The 21188-nt window shown below is 35.3% G+C and overlaps 2 long non-coding RNA genes across 3 annotated transcripts in view; one reads left to right on the top strand and one right to left on the bottom strand.

The window, feature by feature from the left end:
* Positions 1 to 10593, bottom strand: part of LOC129440914 (uncharacterized) — a 54881-nt gene extending 44288 nt beyond the window's left edge. The window contains exons 1-3 of one of the 2 annotated variants that reach the window (XR_012365508.1): positions 10179 to 10593; positions 8129 to 8187; positions 5671 to 6017 (exon numbers count right to left, since the gene is read on the bottom strand). This is a non-coding gene — a long non-coding RNA (uncharacterized lncRNA). The remainder of the gene's footprint in view (positions 1 to 5670; positions 6018 to 8128; positions 8188 to 10178) is intronic. The other variant, XR_012365507.1, reaches the window with a different exon arrangement.
* LOC129425470 (uncharacterized) lies at positions 1012 to 4913 on the top strand. Its single transcript, XR_012365440.1, has 5 exons — positions 1012 to 1322; positions 1972 to 2022; positions 2108 to 2240; positions 2346 to 2441; positions 3734 to 4913. It is a non-coding gene; the product is annotated as an uncharacterized lncRNA (long non-coding RNA).
* Positions 10594 to 21188: the final 10595 nt, after the last annotated feature.

Genomic DNA, 21188 nt, shown 5'->3' with positions numbered 1-21188 from the left:
AAAATATCTTCTTTTGTGTTTATTAAAATAAAATACAGGTTTAGAACAACATAAGGGTAAGTAAATGATGACAGAATTTTCATTTTTGGGTGAATCCTTTTAACAGACAGTAAATCAGATGTAAGAAATACAGTAGAAAGATTTAAAATCCACCCATGTTTACATCTACTGGGATCAAAAGATTCATTTATGCTTTCTTAAAACAATAATAGGCACCAAAGTGCTATACACGAAAGAGAAAAAACAAAAACCAATACATGAAATTCATTGTCATAGAAATTCCAACACATTATTAAAAGCCAAGGAAAATAAATAAGTTTTTAACATCCTCTGAAAATCCTAGAGTAGGAGATGTTTTTATGGACAGGGGAAGCTCATTCCATAGTCTAGGGGTAGCCACATTCATATTTCTGAATTTGCACCGAATTGTGTGCGCTGTTAAGCTACGCGACGCAGTCTGGGCGCATACACGCACACTTGGGAAAAACAAAACAATTGCATCGAAGTGACTGAAGAGATTTAAAGTGTGTGCACACTCTCTGGGCAAGAGCGGAGAGAAATTCATAGCCCATACCTGAATGCACACGTCCCAGTTTTGTCCGAAATCAAAGTAAACGCACCTCATCATTTTAATGTAGGCTTGTGCAAAAATAATGCCCTCTGGACATTTGCCATTTAAAGTCTTAATTTAAATAACTTTTAACAGAAACCATGATCAAGCATATAAATTTTACTGCTGCTGATGTTGATAATAATAATAATAATAATAATAATAATAATAAATTTAATTTTTAGGCACCTTTCTAACATTTCTACTCGTTTTATGTCTGACAACAGAACAGATAACTTAAAAAACAGGATTATTCTCTCCAACAAATGCATAATTAAAAATGTGTTTATCATATAAATGTATTTACTAACATTGAAGAACAATGAATGAGAATATATATATATATATATATATATATATATATATATATATATATATATATATATATATATATATATATATATATATATATACACTGTAAAATGTAATAGCTGAGCTTACTAAAAAGATTAAGTAAACTTAACTTATTTAATTAAGTTTGTTAACCTTACTTAGTTTAACTAAGTAATCCCAACTTTTTTCTATGCAAACTCAAGTCAACTTGATTAAACTTAACAGATTAATTTAGCTCAACTTAAAATTTCAAGTATTTTCAAAAAGGATGACTGCACAGTAGGTGGCAGTAATGCTCCCAAGGAGTAAGTGGTGGCTTAACTGAGTGGTCAACTGAAGAAGACGACAACAGCACATGGTCGGATAGGAGCATAAGGAGGTAAGTTTGTGCTTATATATCATTTTTATTTTTTAATTGCTACGTTTTTATCGCAATATTACAATCACAGTTTGTAAACAGTAATATTTTGTCGGTAATAATAAAACTGATGCATGCTATTTGATCACAATTAGCAATCCAACAACTGCTAATCATGTATGTTTAAAGATAAACATTTTCGTTCAACAGACATAAGTAACTAATATGCAGAGGTAGATTGAGTAAAAATGTAATTATATAAAAAGTTAGTTAAAGTGAAGCCTTATAGTAATAACTGCTTGAGTAAAAGTATGCAATGGAAAAACTGCTTAAGTAGTGAGTTTATAATTCGTGTTGGTGTGTTTTATAATAATAAACTACATGAAAATGCTTAGAACTGCTTATAAAAGGTCAAATAGCACATTTAAAGTAGGTGTTTTCAAAATTGTTACTCAAGTCAATGTAATGCAGTAAGCATGTTTCTACCCACCTCTGGAGAAAAAACATTAATAACTTCATACCTTAAAATGCCAAGTTATGTTAAATAAGAGATGTGCTGTATAAAAAGTTTTAAGTTTATGGAGTGAATGCGTAAAATGTTGTTTTTACAATTGCTTTTTAGTATCTATCAATCAATATACTATGTTAATTGTATATTATTATTATTTAGCAGGAGCTTGTTTCTTTGAAGAGAGCGCATATACCCTTCATGGAAAGTCAGGTAATTAACACACATTTTATTTAGGGCATGTCAAAACTTTTTACATCTTGATATGTTGTTCTTTTGTTATCCTTCTTTCATATAGTAACGTTACTGTGGAGTACAACCAAGTCGCAAGCAAAAACCTCAAGCAAGAATTGTTCTCATCTCTTGCTAAACATTGTTTTTGAAGATTTTGAATGAAAGAGAAGTTTAAAAGCTCTTTTGAGTATCTAATAGTAAGTATTTTTGTTTGTTTGTTTTAAATAGTTTAAGTCCATTTGCTAACTTTTAAGTAATCTGTTCTCACTGTTGATCTTAATGTTTTATGTATTATTTGTCAGAACATCACTGATGACAGTGCTCGGTGGACGGTAGTTCTCTGTGGTCTTGCTATCCTTCTTGCAGAAGACACTACAGACTTCCTGAAAACAAACATGGTTAGTATTCTTCTCGTTTAATCAATATGAGATGTCCTAATTTTTGTGTTAGCATTTAATTAGCATTATTAAAGAACTAATGTGTAAATAGAAGATAATTAAAGGCACCAAGGCACATCCTTTTGTCCCACAATTCTATGCGTGAGCATGCTCAGGATTGGTCGAGCCTGGTTGAGTTCGATAAAATAAAATGGTGGGCAAGAAAGCAACTGAGCACACATTTAGTGTAAATAAAGTAATATTTTCACTTTTGGTTGCATTTCTAGCGAGAAATTTGTATTGTAGTTTTGAACTCTTTCCCCGCCATTGAGTTATTCCGTCAATTAAGAGAATCAATAACTTCTGATAAATGCTGTGAATAAATTAAAACATAATTTATTTGCCAGGTAAAGGTTTTATGCCAATTACATAACCAATTCAAAAATTATAAAGAAATCAAAACATCAAATATTCAAAGATCAGTCTGAGATGTATACCTGACAGTAGCGAAATACATCAACATGACACTATGGGTTTTGGTTTATCGCATTATGAGTGAACAAAGCTTAATACAGTTGTTAAAGGAATAGTGTGCAAACCGTTTTGAGCTGTCCACTTTCGACTACATTCAGATGTATTCAAAACAGATTAGAACCGCTTAAACACGCTGTAACCCGTATGCTGGAAATAAATTTGACAGGTACAGTTTAATAATACACAAAATTAAATCAAATGTCTTTTAATAACATATGATGTTATAGTTACAAATGATTAAACCAAATAGTGTGTTTGTGACATTTGAACGTCTGAAAATAAACAGGTTTTCATGTATTTGTTAAAAATAAGCTAATAAAATAGTTCAAATAAATATTTAATGTTGCTTACCTTATGAGTAAAATAGCCACATAATAAGTGGGATAATGCACAGACAGCAGGTTGTTATCATGAAATAAGCCCCTTCAGTTTGATACAAGACCCTCTGCTTGACACAGAGTCCTGATCACACTTTTGGGGATTATTTCTGGAAAAACAACCTGCTGCCTATACAATATACCTTACTTATAAAAGAGTTTTCTAACAAGATATTATTAATTAAATATGTTCCAAGGATGTTTTTGCACCACCAGGAAAGAAGCTTCTGCTGAAAGGTCCAAAGTATTATTGGCAATTCCAACTGAAGCACTGTTACAAATTTAAGTGTCACTTCAAAAACTAGTAACATCACCTTGAACAGTTTAAATTTTTAAATGACACATCTACTTTGCATTTGTATTATGAGAATGTATATTAATATTGCGTTTCTATCTTATTAGGACTGTGATGGTGACCCACCTCAACTATCAATAGGAATTCTCAGTCTGGTGCCGGAGGACAGGCATTTCTCCACATGGTTTACAGCAATTATTTGGTAGGGTGTCACAGCCATGGATGGACTTGAGAAAGTATCACATGCCATGTGTTTAGTTTTTGGACTGATCGTTGTTTTAAATATGGAGTACCTCTTCACAGTTTATTTTGAGTTGATTCACAGGGTTTTTCTTTCCCTGGGGCACAAATCACTAAAGTCAAAACTGCCATCACTACAAAACATACTAATGTGAAGTAGTGTGTTTTGTGTGAAACAAGTCTGTGTTACTGTAGATCTGTTGCATTTTGGGGTTTTTATTTTTCGTCAACCTGGATACAAGTTCCACAAAAACTCTAATTTTAATTGCTGCAAAACTTTGATGTTTTAGTTAAGCTGTATTTTGCGTGTTTCTGATGGCAGAAACAAGATTGTTACTGTAGGTCTGTTGATGCAATTTGTGATTTTTTATCAGTCACATGACAACCTGGATACAAAACCAAAACTGCAGTCATTAAAAAAAATAGTTTTGAATTTGTTTGTCAAGGTGTGTTCATTGTGTTTGTAATAACAGAAACAAGACTGTCTTAGGTCTATTGTTGCATTTTGGGTATCCAGATTGATGGGTGACTGAACACAAACCCCTTTCTTGTGTGTGTGTGTGTGTGTGTGTGTGTGTGTGTGTGTGTGTGTGTGTGTGTGTGTGTGTGTGTGTGTGTGTGTGCGCGTGCATGTGACAAAAATGTTTTACTTTGTACACTGTTAACATGTTTAAAATAAACGTTTTAACCTCATTTTGTTGCTTTTTGGCTTTACTCATTTTTGTTAGTTCAGCTTACTTACAAATATAAGGCAATCAGTTTCCTTATATTTACAAGTAAAGTGAACAATAAAAAGAAGTTATCTCAACTAATGATTTTAAGTAAAGAGTACTTAACTTTACTTGATTAATAAGTTTAGTCTACTTGTACTGTTAAGTTTTGACAACTTAAAATCAATACTCTACCTTACTTGATGAATAAGTTCAGGCTACAAATAATATAAAGTTTTGCCAACTTAAAAGCAATACACTAACTTACTTAAAATTATGAGGCAATCAGTTTCCTCACTTTTTTAAGTAAACTCAACTTATTACATTTTACAGTGTATATATATATATATATATACACATAACCCCCCCCCCAAAGCTGTAAACCTAAGGGGAAACGCTGTATACTACCATCTTATTTTGATCCGTCACATCCTACCTGTTTATTTTATACTACATAAGACAATTTGATTTTTGCGTGGTCACATCATACCTGTTTATTTAATACAATTATTTTATCAACTATAAAATCATTGTACCAGTACCTAATAAGAATCTAGGCAAGGCTGCACTAAATTAATTAACATAGTCACAAACGCAAAGCAAAACCCACATTGGGATTTTTTGTGTGGTAGTTTGGATTGAAAAAAAAATGAGTATAATTTTGCGCTATGTTAGGAAAATCTGACAGTGTAAGTAGGACAAATGGACATACACCGGAATTTACAGAGTTTACATCGCAGCAGCTTTTTCAGATCACTAGACATGATGCAAAGCAAACTTAATTTAAATCTGGAGGTGAGCTCCATTCAAATCAATTACAGTGATTCTCTGACGTTTATATCGCAGCATTTTTACTAAAGATAGTCTAAACACATTGCACCTGTTACTTCAAAAAATACCAAACTGATTTAACTGATCAAATCAAATGTAAGTATTAGGGCCTGATTGATTGGAGGCAAGTATCGCGTAGCCCAATTTGTATCATTCACGACATTCACGGTGCAAATTTGCATCTATTTGTGTTCATGCATTGATTTTGTATGTAATGCCACAAATAATTAAATGCACTAATAAATAAATCACATTTATCTTACCTGTATAGGGCTGACCCAACCTTAGCCAGAGTTGTCAAGGACGCACCAAACCGACGGCAAACAACAAAATCCAAGCTCACAGAGCAAAACCAATGTTTAAAGGCGGAGTCCATGATGTTTGAAAGCCAATGTTGATATTTGAAATCACCTAAACAAACACGCCCCTACCCCAATAGAATCTGGACCTTCTGTTGATAGACCCGCCCACATACGCAACCCGGCAAGGATGTCGGTTAGTAGACACACTCCTTACTGCTGATTGGCAATAAGTGTGTTTTGGTAGTCGGCCCGTCTCCTTTTCCAAAGCGTTTTTCAAACATTGTGGACTCCGCCTTTAACCAATTATGCTGTTGAAAACAGGACCCGTATGTATAAAGCTGCTCAGAGTAAGTAATTCTAACACATTCTTTGTTGTAAAGTGCATGATCCTCCACCTCTCTGCTGCCCTCTTGTTACTCTTAACTAGGTTAAGAGACCTCTCCAGCTCTCTTAAATAATTTAGGAGCTGAGACCTAGTCTTAACACGTAGGAGGCTTTATAAACCAAACGTATTCTTAAGTCTTGGAATAGGAGTAAAATGACATCATTCTTAGAATTTTGACACACTTAAAGGATAATTCCGGTATTTAACACTTTGAGTCTCATTTCTGGTTTGTTTTGGATGAACTACAGTGATGGACACTGAAATTTTGACAATGGGTCGTGTCTTGAGTTTTTGACTCGTTTAGAAGCGTCTCTTGACTGCTTTAGAATGGAAGTCAATGGCCATGCACAAACATGTCATTAAAACAACACTTAACGTTCATTTTCAAAACTGTGCTACTCACCGAGTGGTTCGTGGTGTTCGTTGATGATTAAAAACAAGTTGTGTAGCGAAATACAGTTTCTGTCGTGTTTTATTTGGCATTTTGTAAAATTCCATTGACTTCTCTGGAAGACTTATTGCTCGCTGATATATCACTCCGCCGCCGGGAAACAGAAAAGGGACTGTTTACATGTGGTTGTTGTTTTTCGCTCGGTTTCTCTCAGAATAAATTTTTCCCATATTTGTAGGGCTGGACCAGAATATTCGAATATTCGTTCCGTGGGTTGACATTCGATTTTCAGTTTTGAGATTCGAATATATATATAAATATTTTACAGCGTTAATGCAGAGCTTTTGCCAAGCAGGAAGTGCGCTTCACGCTCCCGCTCTATAGGTGGCGCAGAGAGACCAACATCCATAGCCAACAGCCACCAAACTGCACCAGTGGAAGATCGCCTCAAACGGAAAATACGCTTCCTGCTTTGGCATTCACGCTAATAATGTTGTAAATAACGTTCAGTTTCTTGCAAAAACTGATTGATTTGCTTCACAAGACGTCAATATGTCACACGGAGTTATGGGGGATTACTGTTGTATTGGATATATATGATTTAGCTCTTAAAGTGTGCGGATCTGTTGACTTGCATGACGGAGCACTGGGGTTTCTGCAAAATATCTTCTTTATTGTTCTGCCGATGAAAAAAAACATATTGGATGTGTGGAATTTGATGTTTATGGTGTAAGTGTTATAAATAAACTTGATTTTGAAAGTATGCTACCGTTTTATTACAGTTTGTTGGACTACGTTCATTCATGCTTCAGACTCAAATATAGAGCGGAAGTATATACGCGGTTGTGAGGTATCTGAAAAAATAGGTCCACTATAGCAAATAACACGGATTGACATCATACATTGCGCCAATATATTTGTTTTTAATCATCAACGAACACCATGAACCACTCGGTGAGTAGTACAGTTTTGAAAATGAATGTTAAGTGTTGTTTTAATGACATTTTGTGCATGGCCATTGACTTCCATTCTGAAGCAGTCAAGAGACGCTTCTAAATGAGTCGAAAAGTCAAGACACGACCAATTGTCAAAATGTCTGTGTCCATCACTGTAGTTCATCCAAAACAAACCAGAAATGAGACTCAAAGTGTTAAATACCGGAATTATCCTTTAAGACTAAAATTTTGCTCTGAGCGGCTTTATACATACGGCCCTGATTTTTACGGTCTGACATTTATTATTTGTTTATATAATAACATGAAGAGTTCAGATGCAATTTGACGCGATATTAATTACTGAACACACACCTCTCTAGAGCATTTGGTTACAATCATTATCTCATTTTCGACAAAGGTGGTGTTTAGCGGCTTTTGCATCTGACCTCTTCATATATATATATATATATATATATATATATATATATATATATATATATATATATATATATATATAATACATTTTATACAAATATGATAAGTTTATAATTTAAGTAGTTTCAAACAAGCATTTGTGTGTTGACACTGTTATATTTTAGTCTATTTGAGTTTCTAACACCTTCAGAAGATCATGAGATACATTTCAGTAAAGAAAACATACATCCTTAGACATATACAGGCCAAAATATATTCAAAATAATGACTTACTGTGACGCAGATTCAGCATGTAGGGTGACCTGATGGCTGACAGTCAGTTTGGTGTGTCCCTGCAGATTAGAAAAACAGATTTTATAATTTTTTTATTTACTTATGTATTAGTCTGACCAGTGGCTTCCACCAGAGGCCAGCCAACCAGCTTAAACGACTATCCAGCTACTAAAACCATTCAATTATTAAAATTACGTTATAACTTGCACATGCTTTTACACATTTAGAGAAAATATGCGTTACAATGTTGACACTTTTGGGGTGGGGCTTGCGGGGGCAGGCTAAAAGGATTTTTTTTTTATATAAATTATATTCCCAAACAATATATTCCCAATTAATTTACGTTACATACATTTAAAACGTTACGAACTTTTATGTATTTAAAGTGTGATGAACTTGATTAAAGTTTTAAGACTTTAGATGTTTAAAAAATAAGATTGTATATTAGCACTACATGTAAATCAAATGAGTTTGTGCATCAATGCGATTGTAGTGGATTATTTCTCATTAAATTAGTACATTTAGGGGGTGTTAGTTGAAAATGGGTCAGGCTAAGACAGGCATAGAATAACGTTAGCAACACATAACAAACCACAAACAGACTTTTAATGGAATATTTTGTTTCCTTAATGCAGATTCATCCATTATTTTGTAATTAGACAGGCTATTAAATGTGATGGCTGTACATAGTGCATATTAATGCATAAAACATATGGGTGTTTTTGGCACTGTGGTTCTGCTGGTTAATTAAATTCAATGCAATAAATACATTTATTAAAAAAAGGCATATATTCACACGTTCTAAGATTAATAATAATTGAAAGTGAAAGATATGACATCTTCCATCAGATGTTCGTATTAACAACAAAAATAAAGCGACAAAATGCACTTTATCAAAATTTAGTGGGTTAAAATTATCCACAAAACAGAAATCTGTCAAATGTGCTGATAGACATCAGCACAAACACAATATAAATCAAATAGTGTATTGAACACAAGTTACATAATAATATATGAGCATAGTTTTGACATGACTTTAAATCTCCCATTCATTAAACTAGTTTCTGTCTTTAGTTTTATCGTGCAAACTAAACCTGTCTGAGACTGATATCAGTTAGTTAAAACGATTTGGGTTGATTTGGGCAATAAATCAAAGCTTCTGTAAAACCTGAATGTTTTAATTGAAATCTTACTAATACATCGCATAATAATGTGGAACACAGTGTAGATAAGAATAGATAGATGAGATTAAATTAGTTTATATGAAAGGTTTTACTGAATGGATGCGTGGATAAAGATCAAGGGTGCACAACATGAGCCACATTCACATTCAGCTCTGTTGCGTTGATTAGTCAAATGTTTTGTAGAGATTTACTTTATTATGCTATTATGGCAACCCAAATTATGCTGGTCCTTCAGGATTTCACAATAAACATTAACTTGCCAGTCAAAACGACACACTCGTAGCGTTATGGCTTACCGGAAGGGAGCACAAAAAGATAGTGGCGCCAACATCTACGTCAAAAAATGGATAACATGTCGATTTTTATATATAACACAACGTGCTACCACAATGTCAATACGCATTTATTAAACAACTTATCTGGAAAATCAGATATTTATAAGAAAAAACTTCCGCGGATGTTTTGTATTATATCAACAAAAGCCCATCGGCACATTTGCTCTTCCAAAGCGCCCTCAAGCGCTATTTTTTAGAACGACGCCTGGCGTTTTTATCTGCCTAAAAAAACATTTGTAGAGTACGTAATCTTAAATAAAAATTATAAATAAATCACCTAATGTACTGTTCATTGCATATTAATGTTCCATTATGCTTTACTTATATTTTGAATTAGTCATTAAATTGTATTGTGTTTTAGAACTCAAGAAAATGTCGTGAAATTAACTAATCCCATATAGTAACGTTAGGTATGTGAGTAAAATTTTCAATATGGTTAAATGCTAAAACTTCGTATAGAAAGACCTTAAAAAATCCTTTAAAATGACACCAATAACACGTCTATGAGTTCAAGAATAACAAAATACTGACCTTTTGAAGCTCAAAAGTCATCACTTTATTTTGTCCTATTGTTTTCCATTTTGCGATTGGTAAAACTCCGGTGCGCGTTGTTCAAAGTCATTGAAATTTCGTTAAATTGTAGTTTGTAGTTTTAAACTAAATGTCTATAACAATTTCAAGGCTGTTTTTACTCTGCACTTCGCCTGAGGAAATCCGAAGCTGCGTTGAGCGGAACCAAACTGACAGCCGCGACAGCGTAGATACGTAACTTACGTACATAACGTTAGTGGGACGCTTTAATATTGGATTGCAATCTTTTTAATTAATTTGAATTAGCTTTAGTTTGCGGTTAAAATCGCAACACTTGTTCTGGTATACATACAACGATAGCAAGCCCAATTTAATTTAATTGTGAAAAAGTAAAGTGCCTAAATTGTAAATTCTTTAGTACGGATAAATTACCTCAGACGTTTGTTATTACGGGTAATTTAATTAACGTTACGCAAACTGGAAAACACAACAGAAATAAGGAATACCTCATGAATTTAACGAAGCCTTAACTTTACTCGTTAACGGCTTATTTAAAAAACAGTTGAATTTACGTTTACATTAATCACAAAAAATTTTTACCTCTATTTTGCATTTTTCACGTTAAAATATAGACTAACCATCAGATATATAAGAAAAAAATATTTTTTGTACAGTACCTGAAATTTACGCGTTGATGCCGTCGAAACCACTCCGACTTTATACCAGAATTGTCCGGCGCGATCCAGCTGCCTCTTCGGTTGCCTAGACGACTAAAGTAAACTAAAACAATGCTGTGCGTGACGTCACGCGTTCTAAATTGCATTACATCAAAATTCAATAAATGTGTTATTAGCATTCGCAGTGTTGTGTAAAAACCTGACAGCATTTCTCTTAGGAAATTATTATAGCAATTTCTTTTAATTGCTATAATAAATGAGCTATTATTTTTAAATTCGGGACAAATAAACCATGTTGTTTTTATTATTTTAATTACTATAATAAATGTGCTATTATTTTTAAAGTTGGCATTAGTCAATAATAATTATATTTACCTAAAAATTGTCTTTTATTTCTCAGCTGAGCTCTTTTCTAAAAAGATTGGCTTAATTTCATTTCTAACTTTCTGAACAATTTTTTTTTCAACAATTACTTACCCAACTGAAAAATCCAGCAAAGACCAGCATAAGCTGGTGGCAGTAGCTGGTCTAAGCTGGTCCTCTCAGCCTGGCAAAGCTGGTCAGGCTGGTCTTTCAGCCTGATCAGCAAAGTCCAGCTAGAGCATCTTAAAAAGTGACAAAAACACAGCTAGACCAGCTTGCTACACTAGCAAACACCAAACTAAGAGACCAGCTAAAACCAGCTCACCAGCTTATGCTGGATTTTCCAGTAGGGAAGCCTTTTCACATTTATGGACATTATGACATAAAATGTGTGTTATAAAGCCCTCAGAATGTAAGCAAAACCTGACCCAAATACTAGTATCCAGGGCAGCGTAATCTTACTTTAACCTTACAATGTTAAATCCAGAAGCTTCACAAATATGAAGAGACATAAATCTGAGTCACTCCCTATGCTATATTTTCAGCAAATGAGAAAACTCATGAATTAAGTGGTAGAACAGAATCACAAATGCAGTGTTTTACAAAGTTTTTTTATTTACAAACACACACACACACACACACACACACACACACACACACACACGCACGCACGCACACACACACACACACACACACACACAGTTTATTTTCTTTATGACTAAAACAAGAAGACACAGTGCTTTTCAACTTTGTTTTTGGGTGTTGCCCTCTGCAAATTTCTCATTTTTTCACCATAAGACAAACAAAAATTATATTAAAAACAATGGCCAAAAGGCTTATCATCATAAGATGGGTCACTTTTAATATCCTCTGCTTGCACATTTCTGAATATCTCAAGTTTAGTTTAGTTCAATTTAATGATGTTAACAGGGATGGTTGCGTTGTACATCATAGAAGACAATGTCCATGGCGTCCATGGGCTGCAGGTGTTTTTGTGGTAAAACAGTATAAATACCTTTGACGATTTTCTCTGCGATGCTGTCAGGGCCAGACCTGCCCTGCCAGTACTAAGTAGTAGTCGAAATAAGATTTATCATCTCTTTCAATGCACTCAAATGTCTATACGTTATCAAAACTGTACATAATTTTAGTGCATAGTATAAGTAGGCAAATTGAGATGCAGGCCTGGTTTGTTTGTGTGCTTCTGGTTTGCCTTCAAATACGATTTTGCTCGGGAAATCTTTAAAGAGCACATATCCTCCGATACACGATTTAACATTTCCTTTAGTGTGTAGGTGTGTATTAGTACATGTTAACAATATGCAAAAGGTACATACCCCAAAGTAAACAATGAAGTGAGTAAACGTCTCCAATGTAAATTGAACTACAACAAACACACGAATTGTAGGCAACAGTTTACTTCCTGGGATTGGTGATGTAGACAACACCGACATTATCATAATTCCTCTCGCTTCAGACTCACAGCCTTTAAGTATACTTCCCTTAGCATTGCGAGCAAATCTTTCAAACATGGTAAGGAGTGTAACATTTCCGGCAGACGTCAGAGGTATTCAGGCCAATCAAAATTTACAGGTTAGCTGGCCAATCAGGGACACAGAGCTTTTCAGATTGATGAGTTTTGTACAAAATCAGTGTGTTCCAGGAAGATGGAGATATCTGGATAGGGATGGCCGATAATTTGCATGTGATTTTCATTGTGGATCTCGTCAGTGAAGCCGGTTCCGTGATTAGAATCGCTATCAGCTGCTTTCAGATTGAGCGGCATTTACTACACAAAGCCGTAGACTACGTTTACACATGGGCGGCTATTTTCATGAACGGACATTTCAACCTCTCCAGTTTTAAAAATAATATCATGCACACATGTAAGTTTTCAGAAAAGTGTTCAGTTACACGTACCCGTGCATATATGCCATCGAGAGAAGCTCAAGCCCACGTAAGCCAATCGCCGGCAGCGCTGGTGGTGACGCGGACTGGTTCTTCGTGTTGGAGGGAGGAGTTATTGCAGTATTTGTTCGATGACGTCAAAGTACCGCGAGAGCGATTTGAAATTAGACCTCTATGTGTGATTTCTCAACTCGCTCTCGCGGTACATTGACATCATCCGTCTGTCGGTTCTTGCAGCGCCGAATGAAGTCGAACACGCGTAAAATTGCTGATCTCTGCTCCTCGACATAATGGAGCAGCTGTATTTGCTATACAAACACACAAAACGAGTTTGCACGAACATAAATGTGATCTTGGAAGCGTTCAGAGTAGAAGTCACATGTAAACATAGGTCGCACTTTTGAGGTAGGCGCGAGCTCTGGCGCATACTCTGTGACGTTGCCTGCTTAAACATCCATTTGTCTCAGTTTACATGCAACGGTCCAACCGTTTTTTTAAGATCTCCACTCTGGCAGTTTTTAGAAACAATCGGTTTCAGAGGCAAGTTCTCCATTTGCATGTAAACGAGGGGCACAAACGAAGGTAAATCTCTCAGTTTTTAAAAATAACCTTGTACGTGTAATCAGGGCCGTGGTTCACTGACAATCAGGGCAATTTCGCATTTTATTATCACCTGCGATATGGCCCAGCTTGTCAGTGAATTACGGCTTTTAAATGCCGCTCCATTCGAAAGCAGCTGATGCCGATTTTAAACAAACTGTGATTTAACTGTGGATAAAACTACTAATTGCACGACTTTAAAGTGAGGTAGACTGAAGCTGAAACAGCTGGGTTTCATGAGCCTTTAAATGTTTTATTAACAAATCTTCTCCTTACCAAGTGAGTAGGGATGGGCATTCGATTAAGTTTTCTTTGTCGATCGTCGGGAGAATTAACGATCGACTATCGATTAATCATTAATATTTTTATAATAAGATTTGTTATTTAACTTTTATACTTAAAAAATGCAATGAATACAAATATACAGCGTGTTTTTCCTCGATGAGACCATTATTACAAGATCAACTTGTGGCAGACAGTTAAACTATGTTTCAAACATATATGTGCGTGCATGTGCAGTGCAGCGGAACCTGCAGCTGCGAGCCAGCGTTCTAAAATAGAGACCTCATTATTAGTTCCAAAATAAAAAACAGATTCATGTTTAACATTAAATTAAACAAAAAACATAATACTTAGATCTGAAAGGTTTTGTCAAAATGTAACTCAAAATTATTCAAGCCAGAAGAAAGTGCAAGATATTAGCCTTCCTAACATTAGGCTATAACAAATTAGGCTACTTAAAGCCTCGTGAAAATAACTAACTTTAGTAATTCGCATAAAACTTCTGCACCAGTCTACTTTTTTTTTGAGAAATAAAAGCATGTTTTGAGGTCAGACGCGACCACAACCCATGGTGACCGTCAGTCCAGCCGCCGCCGAAAACAGCCGCTCTGAGGAGACTGACCGGGATGCACAGGTACCTCAGCGCTAACTTATTCCGCATACAGAGTATGTGTGAAACAGCGTGCGTTTTGTGAGCCCCATTTACCATTGTATAATTATACTAACATAGTCTTTTAGTTTTTATTTGTTGTAAAACAACAGTAGACACAAATTTACTATGGTCTCCAACTCCACAATATAGCCTACCATAACCATGTTATTTGTAGTAAAATTGCGGAAATACAAATCGTTTTTTATCTGCAAAAAAAAAAAAAAACAATTTCACAATGATAAAATCATGGCTAATTTTCCTAAGGTAGTAAATACAAAATTATATATGTTTGAAAGACGGAGATGCGCACCTGTCAATCTATTACATAACAGAGCGAGGCCAGAGACAAACGTGCTCATAAACGGGAGTAATATGGAATAATGTGTGCATCTTTGAATAACTATAATTTTAAATATATTTTTGTCATATAAAGTTTTGAGACATGGCCTAATAATGCTTTTTTCGCTGTTATTGCTCATTTAGACTTATTGTGCGGGAACAGCGTTTTTGACGCATTTACCTCAGAGATTATTTTAGCAATATTGCTTTTTTCCGGTAATAATAATACAATTTATATTTCAATCCTTTTTCATTGTCTGTTTATTCATTTCATTATGCTGTTATGTTAATGTGAGGATATTTATTTGCCATATGAAACGTGCCGTTATATGAATACTTTTATATAATATTCAAATTATATGCGGAATAATGTGTGTATCTTTGAATAACTGTAGGAATACAGTTGCTTATTTTTGTCATAAAGTTTTGAGAAATAATAATATTGTGAGGATTTTTTCCATATGAGACGCTTTTTGTCGTTGAATACTCTCGTTTATTATTTGGAAATCATATACATACATAGTAGGAAATATATAATGTGGAAGGGTAGACTTGCAAAGTTACTCTGCTTATTTTTATTTATGATATATGTGGAGTCAGTGGAGATAAATAAAGCATTGCAAAACTGATGATTTGATCCATTCAGATCCTGACCACCAGGCTAGAGATTTTAAACATCCTTAATACACACTTACTAGTCTGTCAAATAATATCTAAAATATATTGTTTTGTAAAAAAAATGATGCTTTGTTCTATTGTTTATGCGGAAAAGTGTTCACAGAAAGTGTCAATCACATGAACATTTATATGCAGAATAAGCGGTCAGCAGCGCACTGCAACGGGTGCTTGACGGATTCGCCGCACACATACGCAAACGCACTGCATACAGAGTATTTGTGAAACAGGAGTAAAATAAAAAAAATGCATTTGATTAATTGATAACAAATTACGAAATCGACGAAATTCTTAACAATCAATTATCGATCGTCGATTAATTATGCCCATCCCTACAAGTGAGTATGGATGTTAAAAACAAACAAAATACTTGACAATACTTGAAAAGCGCCTGGGTGTCTACTTCACATTTTCTAAAACCTTTCTGCCTTTGTGGTGTACAGGGCACGAGTTTCAAAGTAAAATCTCAGCAGCTGGTCACACAGTTGTGTACCGTGTACTCCCACCAAATAAACACTTCAACCAGAATAATCTGCAAAATAAGAAAGAAAAGAAGAAAAAAATTAAACAGTTGGAGAGAATATTATACCTGCTACAATATTCTCCCTATGTAAGCTGGTAAAGAATTGTGTTAGTAGTACAAAGATTTCTGGGTTCAATTAAAGCACGCATACTATTAATAGAGCATTAGAGTACCACGTGTCTCTGGTTTCATGCCATCAGGTAACTTACATTTTAACATAACATTGTTTAAATATTTGGTTGTTTCAGTTTGAGATGAAAATAACAACGAAACACAATGTAATTGTTCTGACCAACAGCTAAACAATAAAATAAAACTATATGCTAAAAAGTAAGCTGTTTAGAAATCCTACCTGTACATTTAAATGTGAAGAACACGTCTTTTGATCAACGAACGTGCTTGTATCTTCCCCTAAGTTACACAAAAACGGCTCAGAAGAAAATTCGCTTAAATCATATAAGTTTTTGGGAACTATCTTTTCTGCGCCATTATGTACTGTTTCTACTACATCACGTGAGTTTTTAATGCGGCTATGCTAGCTGTCATCGCGCGCCATAAAGCATTCACGTGACAACGGTAGGATTTACGCACTTAACGTAAACATTAGGCTTGTTCGAGCTCATGCAGCGCCACACGAACCAACAGGTGGATGACATCAAAGTCCCGCGAGAGCGAATCCAGAAATCATACGAAGTCTGATTTCGCATCGCTCTCGCGGTATTGTGATGTCATCCTCCTGTCGGTTCTTGTGGCGCCGCATGAATTCAAACAAGCATTTTAACGTTCACCTGTGTTTGCACTCGCTTCGCTGTCGACGCAGATGTAAGTTGTAATAAAACGTTTATACTGCTGTTTTATTTAAATAACCTTATTACATGTGGTTAGTTATGTTATTTTTGGTGTTTAGTAACACATTTATAGTTTCACGCTGCACGCAGTTGTTGATATCCTGTCAGCATGGACATAGTGTCGCAGAGGATTTCGCCCTCAGAATCAGATCTGTTAAAATTATAAAAAGCTCGCTATATTACAAAATGATTCAAAAACGTAATGTAGATATCAAAACTACAAAGACCTTGCAAGTCATTTAATGTGTGTTGACACTTTTGTAAGTTACGCGATTTGATTAAAATGAATGATCCAATCTAAACACACATTCATTACAAACAAGTATCTTTTAGGAGCTATACTTAATCAGCACTTCTGAGAAAAGTTACAATCCCTAAATACAAAATTTATATCCAAAATAGAGTCAGATGAGAACCCAAAACTAGTTTAACAATAGGGCTTGGGCGCCGCGTTGCATTCTGGGACGTCGCAGCCATGTTGGTGGCCTCGCGAATGTAAACATACAGCAAGTTGAACGAGGAGAAGCGGCGGAGTTGGGAGAATTAAAAGAAAGAAAAAAGATGTTAAAATCCGGAAAGGGATGTGGAATTTACTGGGATACGTTAAACAGGGAAGCAGGGACCGGTATGTGGACAAAATCGGAACTATTAACGGTTAAGATCCATATGAAAAAAAGAGTTAATAAATAGCCTTTTAAGATAACAGCGTGGTTGTTGTGAGAGCACGATTTCACGCCAATCTGTAAGCAAAGTCACGTATGACCTAGCTTCACAAGTAGCTTAGTTAATGCAGCAGTTTTTGCTGTCAGCAGAGGGATAGCAACAGAAAGATGATTGTTGAAATTTTCCCGTATTTTGGGCGAGTAAACCGGGACAGTTCCCTTATGTTCAATGTTGACTTAAGCTATATAAATTAATATTCAGATGTTATACTTCACTGTCGTATATATAAATGTCATTTATATGTCATGTATACACATTACTGAGGGGTTGAGGTTAATGTTTGGTTTCCGATATTGAATAAAACATAATGAAGTTTTCTGTAATCTGTCATTTTTAATGTAAATTACTTTTAATGTGTTACTTTATTATTAATACAGCAACGGTTTACCATGGTTGAAAAAATAACGACAAATTAATTAAATTAAGACACACAATTGAGAGAAAGTATGTCTATAAACAGAGCGCAGCATGGAGCGCAGCAGTAAAGGAGGCAACCAACATGGCCGCCACGACAAGTAATGACGTCACGACGCCCAAGCCCTATTAATAACTCATATAGCCTACTACTGAAATTAATTGTCATCTTTTTTTACTTTGCCACAGTCATGTGATTTTTGTCAAAATGTGGAGAAAGGAAAACCAACAACCAAGTGCAGGTAGGCATTACTTTCACCATGTAAAGGTTATATTATCTGAAAATATTACCTTGATATCTTTAATATTGACTGAGTAAGGTCATGTTACAGATTAAAATTAATGTAAAATTACTGATTGATGCTCCTCATCTTATAATTTGATTGATCTTTCCAATGCAAAACTGTACTGCAGCTAAACTGGTATTGAAATTGCTGGAGCCTAAAATCAAAGCAGAATTTTGTCTTTGTCATTTGTAGGCTCTTTCTCCGTGTTTCCGGGCAATCAAAGGAAGAGGAGCCGGCTGCCCTTGACATCTAATCCCTCTGAGAGTGAAAGTTTTTCTGCCAACTACTACTGTGAGATGGAAACCTCCTCATTTTATGTTCCACCCAGTATGTATTTTCTATAGTTCAATCAAAATCCATGTGTTTTCTTAAGCAGTGTCTTAGCCTTTGATTTCAAACACCTACAGTTATACTGTCATGCAGTACATTTGGTAGTTGTCATTAACATTATGACTTTAGCTGACCTGTAATATTTGGGTACAGTGCCACATAAAGGTCAAGAAATATATAACCTTAACCTAACTATTAACTTAACTTTTCAACTATTTATCCTTTTTTAAACATTTGGGTACCTGGACAGTTTGGAGACGGTGCCACCTAATGCTCAAAATAAAAGTAGATTATATACATTAGGTATGACAGTGGTTCTCAAACTTTTTCAGCGTGTGGCCCCTTTTGTGTATGGTGCATTCCTTCGCGCCCCCCCCCCAAAGAAAATTTATAAGCAAAAACAGTTCTAAAACTTCACATTTACATTAAACAAAACATTAAATTATACAAAGTAGTGCTGCCTTATTTTTTGAAGGTTTAATTTCAAAGAATTCATGATAAATTAATGTATTTTATAAAAATGTCATAAAACTGGGGCCCCCCTGGCACCATCTCGCGGCCCCCCTGGGGGCCCTGGACCCCAGTTTGAGAACCACTGAGGTATAATGACATTTTTTTAAAAACCCCAAAGCTCAAAATGTATCATATAAATTTAGTTGTGATGTCGACACAGCTCTTTGTGATTGGTCGCCTTACTGATGACAACGATCACGTGCGTTTCACGTTTAACCCAACCTTCAGTTCCATTAATAAACATTATAAATTCATGTTTTTATAACAGGAAAAAGCACGTTAATATGCATAAATATGTTATATTGTGCGTAATAAAATATAAATACCAAACTCTATTGGTATTTTAATAATGTAGGGTTGTTTCCCGTTATTTTCGGGCATACAGTACAGTATAAGCAGCAATTAAAATATTTGATATAAAATGTTTCTGGTTGCAACTTTTTATTAAAAGGTTTGTTTTTATCAAATTCACCATCTAATTCACTTCATTCGTGATAAAAAAGGAATCACGGCACACACGTCACTACGGCAAGCACCAGGGCTGCGTTCAGCCCCGACAAAACATTGCACAACGTTTATTAAACAGAAACGGTGATGGATTGAACACCCTGTTGTGATGACGCAAGAGTTGCAACTACGGTAGCTGAGAGGCCATTCTTTGTGTTCTTTTTTAAATGTTTCTAAAGCCTGATGAAATCGTTATAAATGTGTGTTTAATACTGTAAAATACCCTCGATGTTACAGTCACTGACCTTGCTGTTCAGAATGAAAGACAAAATTCCAACTTGAACCCATTAAGCGAGCTGTCTCTTTACTACCGTGTGGTTTTATACATCTTGCCGCTGATTGGGCCGACATTTCTGACACACCCACCAAACAAGAGAAAACGCTTCTAAAACCTGTCGTTCAACCCGGAAACCGTAGCATAACGTGGCGCACCGGTGTGAGATTGAACGTGCCCCAGGTGTCCGGATTGACGGCTCCGTCTTCAGATCCTCCCTCGACTGCAAGCGACAAACCTCGCCCATCGGTCTGCGCAGCGGGGCCTACACAGCGCCAGATGATCTCGAACACACCTATAATGAAACCTTGTTTGCTAAAATCATGTGACTTGGCCAGTTTGAAACAAGCTCTGAACCAATTGATTCAAAACAAAAGATTCGTAAAAGTTTCGAAGCCTCATGAAGCGTGCTTCGAAAGCGACCATCACTCTATTATATATTTTTTTCTTTCTTTTTTTCGTTCTTTCTTTCTTTATTGCTTTGTTTAGTTTTGTCACGTTATGTTTTTCGTTTTGCTTGGGAACCACGATTTTTGCACGAAAATAAACGCCTGGATTGGATATACTCTTCTATTGTCATTGACTTTACACCTTCACCGCCAGTACACTCTAAAACACCTGATCTTAATCCTTAATCCTGCTTACCACTACCATGATAAGGTAGTAAATATCTGTTAACTTTATACATAAATGCATCCCACACATTGACAACTGTAAAACAAAGCATTTTCATAATAATGAGTGTTCATAAAAACTCGAAATAATGTGGCAGAACATATTTTAATATTTATTGGTGACCACTTCATTCCTTTAACTTCTTGTTGCTGTTAAAACCATTTGGCAGAGCGTCTGAAAAGTGTGCACTGCACACATTGCACTATGCATTTGCTTTTTTGTTTGAACTTATATTCACTGTTCAGATGTTTGTGTAAAGCTTTTAGTAGGGCTTGGCAATAAATATCGGGGGATTCTCATGCGTGTTTAATCAGTAAAGCCAGTTCCTTGATGAGAAGTATATCGCCATCAGCTGCTTCAGATGGAGCGGCATTTACTACATAGAGCTGTAGTTAGCTGACAATCAAGGAAATTTTGCAT

The sequence above is a fragment of the Misgurnus anguillicaudatus genome, chromosome 22 (assembly GCF_027580225.2).
Source record: "Misgurnus anguillicaudatus chromosome 22, ASM2758022v2, whole genome shotgun sequence".
Lineage (NCBI taxonomy): Eukaryota > Metazoa > Chordata > Actinopteri > Cypriniformes > Cobitidae > Misgurnus > Misgurnus anguillicaudatus.
This window is presented reverse-complemented; position numbering and strand designations above follow the sequence as displayed.